Source organism: Cavia porcellus, unplaced genomic scaffold (genome assembly GCF_034190915.1).
Source record: "Cavia porcellus strain 051 isolate PalLab524CR breed Dunkin Hartley unplaced genomic scaffold, mCavPor4.1 scaffold_1, whole genome shotgun sequence".
Taxonomy (NCBI): Eukaryota; Metazoa; Chordata; class Mammalia; order Rodentia; family Caviidae; genus Cavia; species Cavia porcellus.
The window spans coordinates 189,267,716-189,284,805 of record NW_026947484.1 but is presented as its reverse complement, the minus strand read 5'-3'; the positions used below and the strand labels follow the sequence as shown (position 1 = coordinate 189,284,805).

The 17,090-nt window shown below is 41.3% G+C and overlaps 1 long non-coding RNA gene across 1 annotated transcript; it reads right to left on the bottom strand.

Annotated features, from left to right (window-relative positions):
- Nucleotides 1-211: 211 nt before the first annotated feature.
- Nucleotides 212-13,966, bottom strand: LOC106027893 (uncharacterized). The gene is made up of 2 exons (XR_010039426.1): nt 12,892-13,966; nt 212-3,343 (listed from the first exon to the last, which is right to left on the bottom strand). It is a non-coding gene; the product is annotated as an uncharacterized LOC106027893 (long non-coding RNA).
- Nucleotides 13,967-17,090: the final 3,124 nt, after the last annotated feature.

Genomic DNA, 17,090 nt, shown 5'->3' with positions numbered 1-17,090 from the left:
TTTTGTTTTGAATGGTTTTATACTATTTTGTCTTGTTCGAATTCATTATGTGTGAAGATATGGACACTATTTTGAAGAAACAACAGATATTATGGTAACCACTGTCAATTTCCTGTTGTCTTGTTTTGAAATACTGTGTTGACTGCACTGTTTTGTTCTGACATGCTTTGTTCTGTTTTGTTTTATTCTCTTTAAAATAAAAAAGTCAACAAAAGTATATAATCAACATGTTTAGAACATCCCACCCAATAACAGAAAAATAATTGTAGGATAGTTTTCAAGTGCTAATGGAACATGTATCAGACTAGACCATATTCTGGGCTACCAAACAGACCTCAACAATTCCAAAAGAGTTGAAATTTTATAAAGTCAATTTTCCAAATTTCTCTGAAAAAGATAAAAGAGACGTTTCCAACCACTTGGAAACTACACAACACCCCAGTCATCACCACTACCACCATTATCATCATCAAGTCAAAGAAAAAAATCTCAGAAAATTAAAAAGAAAAATCAGAAAACAGAATGAAAATAAAAATACTCAAAGTTATGAAAGAGCTCAAGTGGCATTGAGAGGGAAATTTGTGGAACCTTAGAACAGAGAAAACAAGTCAATAAGCTCAGCTTCCCCTCATGATGAAGAAAATAATAAGAAAAAGAAGAAAATAAACCCAAAACAGAAGGGAAAAAATAACAACAATCAGAGCAGAAATTAGTGCAAATGAAAATAGGAAAGCATAGAGAAAATCAAGAAAATAAAGAGTTGGTCCTTCGAAAAGATGAGTAAAATTGGTAAATCTCTAGCAAAAAGGGCTAAGAAAAAAGAAAACACATAAATTATCAACTTTAGAATAAAATAGAAGATATCACTATCATTACAGGCCTAAACACATCAAAAGGATAATAAGGAGTTCTACAAACAGCTTAACACCTAAATTAGACAATTTGGATTAAATGAACTGTTATGGATTAAGAACTAGTGGTCAATTTAACGCCAGCTGGATTACATCAGCATGGCACTGAGCATAAATGCTCCAACTGAGGAAAGTTGCCAGCATAAACAGAGAGGTGGAGAAGGAGAAAGAAGGCGTTAATGCATTGTTGTGTGGAGGCATTGTGGGTTCTCCTACATGTTGCTGTTTGAGCCGTTGTTCTCCTGGAGAAGCTTTGGTCCTCACATCGAGCATTGCTTCCTGGCTCCGGAGGGGAAGGCATGTGCCGCTTGGTCTCCAGGATGAACTCGTCACACTGACTTGCTGGCATGTACCCGACTGTGCTTGTCGTTGGAGGAGCTCAGGGCCTCCGTGTCCCTGATGGCTGTGGTGCCTTTCAGGACAGCCTTGGTGTTTGTTGTGAGTGTGATTTCTCGGCTCCAGCGTAGAAATCCTCATCCCACTAGCACAGCTCCTTCACCCCACTGGCATGGACTTTCCAGCTTCTACCACTGACCTTTGGGCCTTCTCAGCACAGATCTGTAAAGAGACTGGCATGAGTCCTTTTTGTGGGCTCTGGACCTCCAGTTGGACCAGTGGGAGGCATTGTCATGAGCTCTGGGTTTTCATCTGGACTCATATGGGACGTTACTGTGGGATTTAGGCCTTGGCTAAATATTCTGTTTTTGGTGTTGTGGATAGATTTCCTGCATTTTCTTGTGTTAACTCCCAGTGACCATTATAAAAATAATATTATAAAATCCATGTTCTGATTCTAATTATTCTTTGCACAACCCCTAGCTACAACATGAACCAATTCTTAAAAAAAATTTTTTTTTAAATACTGCCACAAATACAATTTACTCAGTGTGAAGTAGGTAATTTGAATATCCCTACATCTATGAAATAAATTGAATTTGAAATTGTAAGATACCTTCCCAAAATGAAATTTCTGGACTAGGCTTTTTTTTTACTAGTTTTAAGACTTATCAATTATATATAATTTCTTTCAAAAAATAGAAGAAATGTATCACATTTCATTTTCTGAAACTAGCATCACTCAGATACAAAAAGCAAATTAAAAGAAGTATAAAAAGAGAAATTAAGTGCCAGAAGTTTTCATAAATATAGATAAAAAGCTTTTAACAAAATATTTACAAATAAAATTCAGTAATAAATGAGAAAAATTTGAACATCGTGCCCAATCAGTTTGTATCAGAGATGAGAGGCTGGCTCAGCATTCAGAAATTAACCAGTGTATTCTTACACTCAAAGAGAAATTATATTGTTTTTGATCAGTTTTGCATGCCTGTATCTGGTAACCTGAGCAACTATTTTGAAGCTAACAGCATGCAATATAACAACCACTGTTAAATTTCTGTCATCTTGGTTTGAAATCGTGTATTGCTAGTTTTTTATCATTGTCATTTTACTGTTGTTGTTGTTGTTGGGGGTTATTTGTTTGCTTGTGTGTTTGCTTCTTGATTTTTCTGTGTTTCTTTTTCTTTAAAATGAAAAAAGTAACCAGTGTAATTCACCATCTTATGAAGTTAAATAAGAAAAAATCACATGATCATAGTGGTTAATGCTGAAGAAACATTTTACAAAATTAACATCCATTCATGATAAACCAAGCAACATACAGACAAACAAGCTCCCAGAAAAGTAGGAACACACAAGAACTTTTTCAACTTGATAAAGACATCTACAAAGCTACAGCTAACGTTATACATAGCGGGAGAAGACTGAATATTTTGTTCTAAAATCTGGATCAAGGCGAAGATGTGCATTCTCACCACTCTTATTCAATATAGTGCTGGGCCATCCAGCCACAGTAAAAAGGCAGAAAGGTAAGGCAGTGGCACACACACTCAAGGAAGAAAATAAAATAAAAACCACCTAGAACACATAAGTGGGTCCTGTAAGTCACAGGATACAAAATAAATGAGAAAATCAGTTCTATTTCTGTGTACTAACAATGGACATGCAGTCATTAAGATTCAAAATAAAATGTCCTTTGTAATCACTCAAACAAAAAACCCAGAGGAATCAACTTGACAAACATACACCAGGAGTAATCAAAACACGCGGCGGACGTTCAAATTCTTCGGGGACCAAACTCACAGCCTTGTGCTTTCCAGGCGGCGCTGAGGCCACAGGGCTAAATCCCCGGCTTCTTGTTCAGATTCTTTTAAAAACGTGTCACAGTGCAAGACGCACTGCCATTAATCCCCTCCAAGTGCTCCTTGCTTCAAACCCCATCCATCATTCTTGCCACCTTCTGAAGCAGTTCTCCTAAGTGTCATTAACTGTTCTGTGGCGGGGGACTCCATGTCCTGCATCAGTTCAAAAGGCCTCCATTGCATGGTGATTCTGACCTTGAGGAAGAGCCACAGGTCGCCCAAGGCCAGACCCTGTGAATAAAAATGAGAACACAGGATAACGCCTTTTTTTTTTTTTAACAGAAATTGCTGTTAATATTTAGAATCCATTCAGGACATTGAGATAGCTATAAAAAGATACTCATAAAGAAGACTGTCAGAACTGTGTCAGAGCGTGGATAAGTGTTTGATGAGAGGAGGAGTATTTTCAGGAGGATTAATGTCAGTGTGTCTTTAACCGTATGTATTTTGTTGTGTGTATATGTGTGTCTTTTTTTTTTCTGTATTATTTGTACCCTTTTAATATGTGTGTGTCTTTTTGAGACAGAGTCTTACTATGCAATTGAGGCTGGCCTTCAGCTCATTTTGTAGCCCAGGCTGGCCTCAAACTTGCAACGATCCTTCTGCCTCAGCCTCCCTGTAACACATTTTTTAATCTAAATATTTGCCTGTATTTTTAAATCACATCTCCTGTATAGGCCTCGCCTAGTATATGCAAGTGTCCTAACTTCAAGCTCTAGCATTGAAACAACAACAGCATCACACATGTACCAGCTTACATGCTGAAAACTACAAAATGCTAATGAAAGACACTGAAGGAAAGCTAAATAAATGGAGAAGTATTATGTTGATGACTGGAAAATTTAACACAAAAGATGTGACTCTCCCCAAAATTAACATAGAGGTTTATTACAACTTCTATCAAAATCTTAGTAAGAGCTTTCATTGACACAGATAAGATGGTCTTCTCAGCACTTGGGAGGCTGAAGCAGGAGGGTCATTATGAGTTCAAAACCAGCCTGAGCTACAAAATGAGGTCAAGACCAACCCGCATAGTGAGACCCTGTCTCAAAAAGACAAAAAAAAACTTTTTTTAAAAAGATGGTTTTAAAATGCATACAAAAGTAATGAGACAAGAATAAAGAAATTTTTAAAAATAAATAAAAAATAAAATAAAAACAAAGAGAAATCATTTATTCTACATTAAGACATTATATAGCTATAGTAATCAAAACTCTATGGTATTCTGTAGAAATATGAATCAATAAAACTGTATAAGGAACCTCAAAATTAACCTATAAAATATATTCAGCTGATTTTTGAAAAAGGTACAAATGTACTTTGATAGAAGGATAGCGTTTTCCACAAATGACACCGAGTAATGGAACACTCACGGACAAAAGCCCACCAGGACAATAACATGCCTTCCCCCCAGACACAATGAGTTCTAGATCTAAGTCTCACAGTTCACACACAAATTAACCCAAATGGATCATGAACTTAAATGTAAAATGTAAGACTATAAAGCTTTTTTAAAATATGAGAAAAAAACTTTGGGAAATGGAGTTAAGCAAAGAGTGCTTAGATTTAACAAAAAAAAAAAAAAAAAAAAAAACCCTCCACAGTCCATAAAATGAAAAGTTGCTGGATAGGACTTTGCCAAAAAAAATATTTGTCTGTGAAAGATTTTATTAAGAAAGGAAGACATCCAGATGTGGTGGTACATGCCTGTAATCCCAGCACTCAGGAGGCTGAGGCAGGAGGATCACTGCAAATTCAAAACCAGCTTGGGCTACAAAAAGTGAGCTCCAGGCCAGCCTGAACTGCATAGCGAGACCTTGTCTCAAAAAGACCTAAAAACAGAGAGAGAGAGAGAGAGAGAGAGAGAGAGAGAGAGAGAGAGAGGCAGAGAGACAGAAAGACAGAGAAAAAAGGAGAGAAAAAGGAAGGAAAAAGGAAGCAAGGAAGGAAGGAAGACAGGTTACGCAAAGAGAAACAATGTTTGCAAACCTCATACACAACAATACATAGATGACTCTAAAAATTGACCAGCAAGAAAACAACTCAACTAGAAAATGGATAAAGAACATGGAGAGATATCACCAAAGAGGACAGACAGGTGGCAGATGAGCCACACTGAGATATCACTGCCCATTTGTCAGAATAGCTAAGACAAAACCGGAGAAACAGCAGCTGCTGGGAAGGAGTCAGAAAACGTGGGCCACTCAAACGTTGCTAGTGGAAGCTCAAATGGCACAGCCACTCTGCCGAATTCTGCCAGCTGCTTACCAAGCTAAACATGCTCATCAATGGTACTCCTGGGCATTTGTCCCAGAGAAAGAAAAACTTATGCTCACATTAAAATCTGTACACATATGTTTGTAGCAGTTTTAATCATAATAGAAGTTTTTAAAACTGGAAAAACCCCATATGTCTTTTAACAGATGAATGTTTAAACTAAAGAAATGAATTATTGACACGCACAACTATGTACAGTTTTTAGAGAATTATGCTGGTTGTAAAAAGCCAATTCCAAAAGATTACCCACTGCGCGATGCGATTCTATTTAGGTAACATTCTTAAAATGAAAAAAATCATGAAAATGGAGAACAATTTATTGATTCCCAAGGGTAAAAGGGAGGATGCAGACAGGCAGAAATTGCTATGTACATAAAAGGGCAATATGAAGAGTCCTTGAAATAGCTGAAACATTGTAATGTTGACTATATGAATGTTACTATTCTACTTGCAATACTGTATCATTTTACAAAATGTTGCCGGGGCTGGGGATTTAGCTCAGGGCATAAGCGCCTGCCTTGCAAGCAGGCGGTCGTGAGTTCGATCCCTGGTACCGATAAAATTGAAAAAGACAAAAAAAAAAAAAAAAAATGTTGCCATCGTGGGAAATTGGATAAAAGATACAGGGAATCTCTTCCTATTATTTTCTATAAATGCATGGGAATCTTGAAAATAAATGTTGAGCATTTTAAAAATTACTGATGAGTGCCTCATGATTCCATTCATAAAAAGTACAAATGGATTAAACTAATTGATACTTTTGTTTAGGGGCTTACAAATCTAGAAGTGCTGCTAGAAATATTTGCAACCAATATATTTGCTTTCAGCACAGGCATCTATCAATAGAGTGGACATACAGCTAATCTACTGCCTATGGACAGCAAGAAATGTTTCACCTAAGAAGCTGGCAGAATGTCAGGCCTCCATAGCATCCTGGTGTAACTATAAAGAAACTCATAGGAATGATTAATGTGAAATTCTGGCTGTTTTTTTTCCCCAGGTAGGGAGGATTATTGTAAACCCAAATATGAGTTCAGTCATCCAAGGATTGTAATCCTCTTCCTAGTTTTCCTCACAATCAAAAAATTATATTTGTAATCCCATTGAGATGTTATTGGAATCCCAGCAAGTTAATTCCAATCTACCATCACCAATGCAACCCATGCCAAGAATGACACCAAGACATGTTCCAAATTAAGGGCAGCAAGGGATCCTAAATCCAATCCTCATGAGGACATGCAGACAAAGGCCTTGACCCTGGGCCTCTCCCAGAATTTATTATCTTGTGAAGAAGGGGTGTGGTTCAGGGATGAGTGACAGTGAGGATGACGGGAATTGCGTAATTTGAGCTGGCCAGCCAGATGCAAGATTGGCATCTCTGTAAACTGCAGAGATAAAGATATGCAGAGGACCAATTTACATAATCCAATTAAGGTAGCAGTGGAATTGTTTTGGGGGGCTATTGCTTTGGTTTCTGATATGCAAACTCTTGTGCCCTGGAGAGTCATAGCCTCTTTTTCTTGAGGCTCCTACCCAATTGACATTTCCCAGAGCTATTGATTCTAACATCTTGCACATGCTCATATCCTGTACATATCTATATTGTATGGAGAACACTATGTGAGGAAACAGGACTGTCTGCTGATTTTAGAGATTACATACCAGCACCTTGGCTCCCCTTATTTGCAATGCTTAGAACAAATTGAAGACAGAAGGAAATATACCAGCAGTTTTTTACATATCAGTGTAAGGAAATGAATCTCCAAATAATCAAAGTCAGTAATTGTTTTGCATTCAAAGGGAGTCACTGGCGTTGTCTCCCACAAGCATTAGGAAGGATTAGGGAAAAGAACCCAGAGGGGTCTGCAATAATACTTGATCTCAAAGCAGGTGCTAAGGATACTCATTTGGTGATGGTGATGGTGATGGTGATGGTGGTGGAGATGAACACTGTACCGATCCCTCCCTTGTTACTGGTGCTGATACGGAGGGTGAGATTTGTTTAGATACACTGACACATGCACACGACATATTTTGATTATTTTCATCCCCCTTACTCCCTTCTTCCTTTTCACTCCATTCCTGATTCTCTTCACCATCTCTAAAAGTCAACCTTCTAATTTCCTGCCCTCTTTTAATTTTTAGATTTTTTATATAGGAGAAATGTGATATTTAATTTTCCGAGGCTTACTTTGCTTAACATGATAGCCTCCTGTTCCACCCATTTTGTTCTTAATAACTGAATAATATTTCATTGTGTATATGATTCACTTTTTTATCCATTCTTTTTTAATTTTAATTTTATCTTTTTTGAGACAGGGTCTCACTATGCAGTTCAGGCTGGCCTTGTGCTTGCTTTGCAGCCCAGGTTGGTTTCAAACTCACAATAATCCTCCTGCCTCAGCCTCCCAAGTGCTGGGATTACAGACATGCACCACCATGCCCAACCATTTGTTATTTGATGGGCATCTAAGCTGTTGAACAGCATAAATATTGCAAATTGTATTGCCATAAACATGGACATGTATGTACCATTAGTTTTCTGTTTCTATTTCTGTTGAATTGATTCCCTCTTTTACATGAATAACATCTGTCTTCAAAAATTCTTTTTAAAGATCACTGGATTTGGAGGCAGACATCTTGGACTCTGTGATTATATTACTCCTTCATTATCTCTGGACTCTCAGAGGTTTCCCTGAAGGGCCTAAAGAACTGGGTCTCAAACTCAGCCTCCTGAGCCCCGTCCTGTCTGCTCCCCTTCACACCTGACTTCCTGCAAGAGCTTCCTCTAAGCATGATGCCTCTTAAGCCTTTTTCCAGTGGGACAAGTGGAGCTTGTGGGAGCCAGAGCTCCCTGGATGCACAACTTTAGGGCCACGTGCAGGTGAGACCTGTGCCACTGACATCTGTACGAGGGCAACAGGGATGTGCAGTTTGGAGTCACACAAGCTGGTGCTTCTCATGTGTCCTAAGGAGAACTAAAAAAAACAAGATTTACCATGGAGTTCAGGACAAAAAGATTGTCTCCATCAACAAAACCACTATTCAGGGAGTTTTAAAGATGGGGAGTACTGAACCAAACTACCTTTCAACACCGAGTTCACCTCCTTAGAACTGGTGTCATGGGCCCACATTTTACCTTTTACCAATATGCTCACGTCCAGTCTGCTGCCCACAGCTGGAACCTGCAGCTGACCTCTTCCAGCTTTGGTGAGTTGCTCCATGATGCTCCTGGGGTGCTCTCTCTCTCATATGTGCCCTATGAGGCAGTTCAGTCTAAGTCCACTTGTATCCAGTCACCCCAAGGCCTGCACAGAACCCCTCATAGAAGTAGATCTGTCTTACTCCATGTCAAACTTTTGTGGTGTTTATTTTCCCTTTAAGTTTGGAGTCTCCAGTAGATTCATCTTATCACTCAGTTCTCAGCATTCTACTAGAAAAAGTATTGAAGTCTCAGCTCTGTGGAGATTTGTGGCCAGATAATTTTTTGTTTGGGGCCTATCTTATGTGCCATAGGACATGTGGCAGCATCTCAGGCCTCTACATACTGGATGCAAATACCCGTAACACAGAGAATGGCAGCAGATATACTCAAATGTCTGTAAAGGTTTAAAGCCACTCCCCTGGAGACACACTGCCCTGAACTCCAGACACTCTGCCCACAGGCTAAGGCCTTGCTCACTTTGTATTTATTCCTTTGCACCCAACATTGTTTATTAGCAACTCATTAAGCATTTATATGTGCCAGGCAACATAATTTACCAGGATTGACATCCTTGCAAGATGTGGTGGTACATGCCTGTAATCCCCATACTTGGGAAACTGAGACAGGAGAATTGCCATGAGTTTAAGGTCAGGCTGGGCTACATAGTGAGTTCAAGGAACAGTGAGACCCTATCTCAAAAAAGAAAAAAAATATTGACCACTCTGCAGCCATTCACAGGTCACCTCAACTGCATGCAAGCAATACTAATATTAACTTGGTATTGTTCTTTACTCACATTATCTTAAATCAGCCATCCAACATAATATTTACAGTATCTGATACAGTATGGGTGCTTGGTGAATTGTTGTTGACTGTAATTGAATTTCCCTTTCCAGTTATCAGAATCAGTTTCATGGAAAGAAACTGATTTCCTGCCTATCAAGGCAACTAGGGAAATTCTTAATTCCATAAGATATAAACTCCAGAATTTCAAAATTCTGACATGATGGGATTTTATTTCTCACTCACCCATTTGGGGTGTCCCTGACCCCCTAGGTGACTTTGCTGTGTGTGACAGTTCAAGGATCTCAGGTTCTTGCCACCGCAGGACTCTACCATGCCCCAGCTTCCTGTCTCACAGCAAATCTAGGCAGCAAGAGGGAAAGAGCAGGAGGAAGGTGACATGTTCTTCAGGGAGAGACCCAGATGTGACACACGGGCCCATACGCTTACCTTCCACTGGCCAGAACCACTGCCAAAGCCTCCACTCAGGCAAAGGGGCCTGGAAAATGGAGTTGCCGGCTAAGCAGCTCCTTCCAGGGCTGAATCAGTGCTGTGATTCTGGGTGCTCCCATCTCGGTGGACAGTTGGCTGGCTCAGCGTCAGCTCATGCCGTATACTTCCAGTTCACATTTCAGAGGTCTGTTTTTACCCCAAAATGTCTCTTCCACAGAACCCAATCATCATGGCAACAGACAACATACCTCCCATGTTGTCAAAGGAAGGCAACTCTGGACTACAGTGTGTTTTCACGTCATCATGCCTACTGCAGCCCTCCTACCCTCAGCCATAAAATAGATGGAAAAACCAAGGGGAAAAAGGACCTTCTGCAGATCCCCCAGAGGTCAGGAGCAGTGCAGGTCTCCGAGCTGCCTGCTCCAGGATGCAGCAGCAGGGCCCATCCACCCACCTTCACGGAAGTAGCCAAGGAATTAGTCCTCATGTCCACGCCCCAAGCTGGAGTTCCTGACACTTCTTGGATCAAGGCCCTTTCAAAAGGAGCATTTCAAATAGGACCTATCAAGGCTTACAGAGGGTGGGTCATAATCCATAGAGGATCATTAGCTTCCCCCAAGTGATGGGGCATCCATCAGCACCTCCTGTTCTTCCACCAATTATCTATCTGCTAATTATCTAGGATTAAGAATTGACACGGAGTGACATAGTCATTAACCACATATTTGCACGGCTTATTCATGTTAGCAGGGCCGCTGGGTCTCACGAAGTCTAATTAGACACGCCCACAATGCTGTGGAACACACTTACATTTAGTTGGCTGCCAGTGGCCAATCAAGGACTGCAGGATGTGCTGACTTCCAAAGGAACTCGGCTTTTGGCAGAAGCTTTTCCACAGGCATGCTGGATGTCTTGGCTTTCTGGCAGCACAGACTGCAGCTTAACTCCGAGTGCATATTCAAACATTCATTAGCTCAGTCACAGTCAAGGCACAGCGCTGGCCTCAGGAGGTTTTACAAAGATGAATGGGACATGGTTCCTGCTGCCTCCGGGGCTTTCCTTCAGCCCAGGGAATATTTGCAAGCAGGGCCAGAGAAGTGGTGTTAATACAACACTGGAGAGGTTGCTCAGCCTGAGAAAACAGAAGTTTCTCAGAGGAGGTGGCATCTTCAGATACAGCCAGAGAGAAAGATAAGTCCAGGCTGGAGGAACTGCCAAACAAGGGCACAGGCGATATGTGAGCAGAGTGAGGAGTGGCCTAGGTCACTGCCCCCACACACAGGTGGGAAGGACGTGGCCTGGCAGACTGGACACATCGTGGAGAGCTCTGAGTATTATGCAAGGGCCTGTAAGGTTCTCTTCTGAGTAGAAGGATTCACAAGAGAGAGTTTATGCTGCTGTGCATATACGAACTACAGTGTGATTAACTACACTTTCTATAGGAGTTCAATATATGTACAGAAAAGTGCTCACCTTTCCACAAATCCATCACACTTGTGGAGATAGCATCCAGGTAGAGAAACAAGTCATGACGCAGACACCAGGCATCCACTGTGGCCTCTTTCAGGAACTACACAGACGTAGAAAGCATTCCCCTGATCAATGCCCCAGCTCATTTTCCCCATCTTACTGTGTGGCTTCTGCCACTCAACATACATTTGCATGTTGTTGTACACAGATACATAATACATAAATACATGTTTGCTTGTTGTTACACATAAATATGTTTCCTGCTTTCTCACCATTGTATGAAAGCACCATCATTGTTGGTGAGCGTTTCGTGGTTTCCGTTTAGGCCTCTAAATCTTCTTGCATGTGCCTTCTGAGGTTTATTTGTGCTTGCTGTGTATCTAGGAATGGAGCTGTTGGGTGACAGAGTAAGTATATACCTTCTTGAGCAAATGTCAGTTTTCCAAAGTGGTTTTACTCATTTTCACACCATCCAGGAATGCAGGGAAGTTCTAGTTGCTTCTGGTCAGCTCTTGGAATTATCAGTTTTTCAGTGTTTTGTGCTTATTCAGTGGAGTGTTACCACCAGCTGGAGGAGGTGGGACCCACCCCGGTTGAAGTTCACACAGCGGGGTGGATGTGGTGGTTAGAGAAGAGGCAAGTGAGGCAATCAGGATCAGTCACCAGGCATGCACTGAGGCCCAGGAAATGCACAGTGGGCTCAACAGGAGTAAACCCAGAATGAAAAAGGCTGATAACCTGGGCACGGCAGTACATGCCTGTGATCCCAGCACTTGGGAGGTTGAGGCAAGAGGATGGCCACAGGTGTGAGCCTGGCCGCGTAGTGAGTTAGTTCAAGGCCAAACTGCACTACATGGCAAGACCCTGTCTCAACAGCCCCTCCCCAAAAATCTGGTAAACAGAGGCACCATGTGAGGAGAACAGATTTCCTGTAGAGTGGCCGGCTAGGGGAAGGATGCCAGATTTGATGAAATATAGGATAGCAAGATGGAATTGTCCAGTACACTGCTGGTGCTGTGGGTCTGTCACTCAGGGACTTCAAGGCCGGAAACAAAGTTGGGAGTGAGCATGGAGTGGGACCTGAGGCCAGAGAGCTGGTTGAAATTTCCCAGGAGAGTGTGTGCACTGAAAAGAGAGGGGCTGGAGACCAGGCGCCTGCCTTCAGGGGTTGAGCAGGGGAAGAAGTGGGGGAGACAACATCGCTTGCCTCTGAAGTGCTGGCAGGGGCTGAGAAGTGTGAGTCAGGCCCTCCCAACACAGGATCCCAGGGTCCATCTCACCAACCTCATTTTTCTCCTGAATGAACCTCAGCAGCTATGTTGTGAAATCCGCATCACATTGCATACCTCTGGCAGCGTCCTGGGGACAGTGGGCACCAGAGACTCATAGCATATTGGGCTGGAGTCCTCATCTCCACATATCCCAGCCAATTAGTTACCGGTGCCCCAGGCAGGGACTCATGACTTCCCACGGCAGCGGGCAGCTCATCCCATTGCTCAGTACGTGGGGCTCTAAGAAAATCTTGTCTTACAAATGCAGTCCCACCATGCTGAAAGTCAAAGGAAAAAATAAAATCATACTTGGGACTCACCCTATAAAGTGTTAGTCCCAAGGACTCTGCTTTCTGAAAAATCTGTTTCTGTTCCTGTATCCCTCAGCACCTTCTTGTTGAGCTTGAGGTCACAGCGTCTCCCCCACCTCCAGGAAGCTGCAGTGATTTCATCACTGTTTGCACACTCCATGGGAATGTGCTCAACCGCTGCAGGCATTCCTCTGGCTTCCTCAAGCGGAGAGTACACGGCCCTGGCACCTGGCCAGTCTCCCAGGACTCCAGCAGTGCAAGCTACAGCACAGATCCACCAGGCTGGACACGTGGGAAGAATGAGCGGCTCTCGGATGAGAGCGAGCCTGCTGCCAGAAAGCAGGCTCAATGCCATTCCACTCAACTTCGTTTTCCTGCGTGCTGGCCTGTATGGGCCCCCACGGGAGGAGGGCAGTCCGATTAAGAAATGGCCACTTGGCAGGGAGGTGGTGCATGCTGCTAATCCAAGCCCTCTGGGAGGCTAGGCAAAAAGGATCAAAGCTGGAGCTTAGCCTAGGCAATGGAGCAAGAACCCATCAAAATGCCACAGTGCAGAGGCTCTGGGTTCAAACCCTTAGTATCAGAAGAAAAAGAGAGAGTTAATCTCCTCCCCAAGCCGTCTCCTGAAAGTGCTCTCAGATCTTCTGAGAATCTGAATGGATGTTGAGTTTTGGGGTTGACAAATAATTTTTACTCGAAATCCGATGGGCTGGTTCTATCGCCTTCAGGATATGATGCTCTTGTTCTCATCACTCCTTTCCTCCATCTGCTTTTCTCTGTGCAATTTTAGAATGTGCCGTACTCTATGTCCTATAATTCCAAAGTGATGCATCTTAAGTCTTTGCCCAGTCATTCTCCAAGACACTTGGTAGAACCTTTCATATTGGAGCCTCACATTCTTCAGTTCTAGAATATTTTATGTTATTTTCATCATAAACCTCTCCCTTTCACTTCTCTGTCCTCTGGATCTCTATAAATGCATACCATTGTAACGAGTCAGTCAACAGCATTTTGGATAGTAACACCAAAAGCACCCTAACAAAGAAGCAATAGGTAAGTTGAACTTTGCCAAAACTAAAACTTAAAAAAGAACACTGAAACTTTTTCATGTCAAAGGACCCTATAAGATAACAAAACAGAATAGAAGAAATATTTGCAAATGGTTTATCTGATACAGGTAGAGTATCATATATATGATATAACTCTTAAAACTCAACAAAAACCAATTAGAATGAGTAAAGGATCTGAAGAGATTTCATCAGAGAAGACATCCAGTTGGCTAAAAAGGAAACGCAGTGCTGCTCAGCATCACTAGTGTTTCTTTTCCTTCTTTTTTTTAATTATAATTAAGTTTATTGGTACATTTTAGATATACATAATGATCATGTTCATCATGGGCATTTGTGCCTCTACGTGATATAACTTGATTCTTCGTTCCTCCATTTCCCTACCCATCCTTTGACTCCTCTTTCCCTCCTTATTTACAAAAGCTTTGTTTGCATTTTTTTCTTATTTTTTCTTTTCCCTTCCTTCCTTCTCCACCCCCGCCCTTAATTCCACTTTGCGTGTGAACATTATTTCACAGTCTCTATATACATTTTGGTCCTTATTTATATTTTTAGTTTCTCACACCAATGAAACAATGCAATATTTATTCACGTGTGTCCAATTTATATCTTATAAGAGTATGGTCTTAAGGTGTATCCACTTACCTGGAAATGTCTCAAGCTTATCCTTCTTTATGACTGAGTAGTACTCCACTGTATGTTTAAAAACTCCACACATTCTTTATCCATTCATCGGTTGATGGGCATTCAGGCTGGTCCCAAGACTTGGCTATTATAAACTGTGCTGCTAGAAACATGGGTGTGCATATATCACTGTGGTATGATGCTTTTAATTCTTCTGAGAAAAATACCAAGAAGGGAATAGCTGGGTCAAGTGGAATCTCTAGTCCTAGTTTTTTTTTGGTTTGTTTTTTTTTTTTTTTTTTTGGTCTTTTTCATTTTTATCGATGCCAGGGATCGAACTCACGACTGCCTGCTTGCAAGGCAGGCACTTATGCCACTGAGCTAAATCCCCAGCCCTAGTCCTAGTTTTTTGAGGAATCTCCACACTGATTTCCACAGTGGCTGTATCAATCTACACTCCCACCAATAAGGGAGAACAGTTACATTTTCCCCACAACCTCATATTTGTTACTGGTTGATTTCTGGATAACAACCATTCTGAATCCCTGAGGTGAGATGTGATCTCATTTTTTTTTTTTTTCCTTTCCTTTTTTCCGGTACCAGGGATCGAACTCACAACTGCCTGCTTGCAAAGCAGGTGCTTATGCCGCTGAGCTAAATCCCCAGCCCCCACGAGATGTAATCTCAATGTTGTAATTTGCATTGCTCAAATATCCAGTGATGTTGAACATTTTTTCATATATTTATTTGCCATGTGTACTTCTTCACCTGAGAAGTGTCTATTTATTTAAGATGCCCATTTTTGGGTTGGGTCTTTAAATTTGGGAGGTCTGATATTTTTGAGTTCTTTATACCAATTTTTTTGCCACACTGTGGGTTGGTGGTTTCCTTGGCTGTGCAAAAAACCCTTTAATTAATCAGGTGTGGTGGCACACACTTGTGATCCCAGCACTTAGGAGGCTGAGGAAGGAGGATCACTGCAAATTCAAGGCCAGGCTGGCTACATAGTGAGTTTAAGGCCAGCCTGGACTACATAGCTAGACTCTGTCTCCAAAAACCAATAAATAAATAAATAAATAAATCTTTAATAAGATGATATCCCAGTTGTTATTTATAATATTTCCTATGCAGTTGAAGTTTTGTTCATAAAATCTTTGCCTACACCAGTGTCTTCAAGAGCTTTATCTCCTGTATCTTACAGCAGGACTTTAACTTCAAATAAAGAAGAATTTTATTATGCTACAGAGTCTTTTAAAATTAGTTTAAGAGCTGGGCGTGGTGGTGTACACCTGTAATCCCAGCACTTGGGAGGCCGAGGCAGGCAGGTTGTGGCAAATTCAAGACCAGCCTGGGCTACAAAGTGAGCCCAAGGCCAGCCTGCACTACATAGCAAGACCCTGTCTCAAAAAGACAAAATAAAATAAAATAATAAAATTAGTTTAGGGCTGGGGATTTAGCTCAATGGCATAAGCACCTATTTGGCAAGTGCAAAATCATCAGTTCAATTTCTGGTACCAAGGAACAAAATAAAACAAGTTTATTGGAGGTTGAGGCAGCAGGATCACAAATTCAAAGGCAGCCTGGGAAGCTTATTAAGATATTGTATGAAAATAAAAATTAGTAAGATAGCAGAAAATGTATGGGCCAGACTCCCGGGGAGCGGATGGAAAGAAACAGTAAGGTTCCAGACGTGGGGACTGAACCCATTGCCCGGTGGGTCAGTGGGCGCGGGTAGGAAGAGCAGACTTGATGAATGGCAGAGACACTGGCTTTCCAACTGGACTCAGGTCCACATCATTTGTGGTCATGACGGAAATACAGACCAAACTTGTTTCCAGTCTCCTGACTTGTAAGTCCCCTGAAATTTTCTATGGCCCAACGAAAGAAGAGAAAACCTCCAAATCACCGAGACTGAGCTTCTGCCTCCCAGAAGAGACAGAAAAATGAAGACAGAATGCTCTTTACCTTCTTTATTGTGAAATAAATTCATTTCTGTTCTAAAATCAGTTTTTGCCTATGCAAGTGTGTCTATGCATATGTGCATTTACTGTACAGTATTCTAAATATTTACTGAGTGGTATATTTTCTTCTGTGTCTCATTTTTCTCACTTACCAAAATGCATTAGATGTCTTGTGTTGTTTTGAACACCTGCATAGCATTTTATTATATAGATGTATATGCTTGTTGTCCTTAATATGGTACAATTAGAATAAATATTAAATTATCCAGAGAATATTACCTAGACCTGTTAGGAGCAGAGTTTACAACGTTATATTGCTTTAACAAAGTTCGAGCTCCAACAAAGTTTGTATTCGTTTTTCATACAGAAAATAACTGCACAGTATTCTTTGCGTTTTTTTCAACACTGACAGATGGTAAAAGAGCAGCCTGGGAGGAGGAGAAGGGATCCAACTTGCCTCCCTGGTGTTAGAAAGATATCAAAGCAAGAGGCAGACCTCCCAGGGCCAAAGACTTTGTGTTCTCTCTTGCTCATCTCTTTCACACTGGTCACAAAC